Source organism: Centropristis striata, chromosome 20 (assembly GCF_030273125.1).
Source record: "Centropristis striata isolate RG_2023a ecotype Rhode Island chromosome 20, C.striata_1.0, whole genome shotgun sequence".
NCBI classification, from domain to species: domain Eukaryota; kingdom Metazoa; phylum Chordata; class Actinopteri; order Perciformes; family Serranidae; genus Centropristis; species Centropristis striata.
The window spans coordinates 7,277,940-7,280,877 of NC_081536.1; positions in this window are offsets into that span (position 1 = coordinate 7,277,940).

Genomic DNA, 2,938 nt, shown 5'->3' on the forward strand with positions numbered 1-2,938 from the left:
TTTTCAGAGAAGCCGCGATTCAATCCGAAAGACACATAATTAATTGAATTGCAGCTGTCAAGAGCAAGAGCTTCAGTGAGTCAACAGAGCTGTCTGGGACAGATAGCCTCTGTCCGCTGGGCTGCACTTCTTTTCAGCAACTGGGGAAGAAAAAGTCAACAGCAGCAGATAATACAGGATTTAGATGACTGGTGGCCTGTTTGTCAGACCAGTAAAACACTAACCACTTCCATAGCAACTAAGCTGTGAGTGCTCAGTCAAGGTTTCTCAAAAAGAGGCACGTGGCAGGCAATTGTGTAATAACTTGCATCAGCCCGAGCGCCTCGCAGCCGGTACTATTCAGCACGGAGTTACAAAAGTATTGGTTGCCTTGAAAAATAAACAAATGGATGTGGTGCAACAGGAGAAGGCGATTACATACAGGGGATGGTTGAAGCACTCTTTGTCTAGGCAACTATAACTCCCTGAATTTTTGTGCAAGAGCTCTCAAATTATAGCCCTTACTTGTTTACTACAAATAACAATATTTCAAATGTTTCCAACTATATCACATAATTTAGTAATTGATGTTGAATACAAATTTTAAAAATGCCTAAAAATATTAGAAATGTATGTTAAATCTATTATAGTCTGTTGATACATGTGGTAGTATAGTTTGTCCAAAAATAGCAACAAAAAAAAAACCAACAACACCATATTATGGGATGTCCCCCCCTCAATAAAAAGTAATACTATAGTATGTTGATTTTTGTCAAAAATGGTCAAATTTTAAAATGCCTAAAAATTCTTGTTGATACATATAAGAGCATAATATGACCAGAAATTACAGAAAAACACCATATGATGGTATGTCCAAAAATGCCCCCCTCAAAAAAAAGTCATACTATAGCATGTTGATTTCTTTTTTTTGTTGATTTAAAATGCCTAAAAATGCTTAAAATGGGCCAATTATAGTCTGTTGATACATGTGTTAGTATAGTTTGTCCAAAAATAGCGGAAAAAAACACCATATTATGGGATGTCCAAAAATTACCCAAAAGATCTAAAAAAAAGTCATAGTATGTTGATTTATCAAAGGTCAACAAAGGTCAGCTGGGATCGGCTCCAACCCTCCACAACTCCAGTTAATAGATAAGCCTTAACAAGGATTTCCATTGTCACAACCTGCCTCACTGGGTCTGCTGGGGTAAGTTGTAACAATAAGAATGACGAATATAAGTAATATAAGTTGAGATGAGAACACACCACAACTTTGTCAAATGGTAACTGATTAATTATAATTAAATTAAATATGTAAAAACAGCTTATAATAATTTCATTATGAATCAAATGTTTAAAATGGTGTATACATGATAAAACACTTCTATGCTTTAAATTCTATGTCATGACATCACTGTGTGGTTTTAGCTGTGGGGTCAGTTTGGATTCAGATATTGATGAACATTTAAAACACGTAGGAAAACTGTCCTGACTTGATGTTCGTGTTGCAAATACTGAAATATATGCAAGTACTTAGTTGAATACAAAAAGTGGTACAGTCAAAGTGGAAGAATGAGACAGAGTACCACTACAGTTAGCAAAGAACAAAAATAATTCACCACTTGACTTTTAAATCACTTGAAGAATGACTGTAATTCACGATAAAGACCAGTTGCCGAAACTTCAGTAGAATTTTCTTTGAGACAATATGCACTAAATGAAAAGTGCTCCAGAAAGTTAAACTTTATGGATCTTTCTTCTTGCACTAATACGTGTTGGGGTTGGGCTGCAGCATCGTCAATTACCGATCGACCGCTGAGCCCTGGTCCCTCCGCGGTCCACACCAACAACAAGCATTTTAAAAAGCAAACAATTCAGATGCACGGATTGTTTTTGCAAGTGCAGCTGAAGGTGAACACTAGGGCTGTCACTCTATCTCAAAATCAAGTTCAAACAAATCCACATTGAGAGGATATTAATTTAAACTTTATGTAATCAAAATCCTCTATCAAAAGCTCTATATGCTACATAGACCCTACACAAATTACAGTATTGAGAAATTAATAATGTTTTAAAATAGAACACATCATAACAGTTTGATGAGTGAAAATTACAGTTCCCCCAACATAAATAGCATCGTCCATCACAATATGCAAATTTGGTAGATGTTGCTCAACCCGAATATGTAGATCTATATACATATGTGTCATTAGGGGTTAATTAAAACTCTTATTAAAAGGTGTCACAACCATCCACACCCTGTCAGCTGTTGCTTAGCATGGTGGTTTAAAATTAGCATAGATTAAATACCTCATCCTTTACCTACAAGACTACCCTCTGCAACAGTACCACATACTAATGAAAATATCGACTTGGTCAAAAACAATTAATTTATTAACTGAAAATCATTTAACCACTTAGTGTTCCTGCACATTTTCACCCTAAAACGCCTATTTCAAGCATACCCAAAGTAAAATGAAAGCTGTTCTTGACTAGTTTGGAGGAAATCCATGGTCTTCCTTCCATTTGAAAGGTAACACTCTCAATTGAAAGTGTCTTGTCTGCCTGAATATGACTTCTGTTCAGGTGGCTGTAGTTGATTATAGCTGGGACTGCATGACTGGAAAACACAATGGGACCAAACAAGAAAGTCTTACCTACTCCATGTTCAAATTTGATGGTGACACAGGATTTTGGATGATTATTCCCAGGCCTTTTCAAAAAAGGACATTTGGAGACTCCAAAGGGAACCTTGGTAACCGTGTTTCTATCTATACCTTAGATAAAACAGCCTACAGTCATAATTTTGGGCTCTATTGAAAGGTGTCAAATTGAGGAATATTATCCCATCCCAGATTCACTGTCAGTATAAGGGACACTGTTATTGTGGAAAAAACACATTTTTGTGCACATTTTCACTCTGAAACGAAAGTGCATGCATAAAAAATAGTCCAAAAGG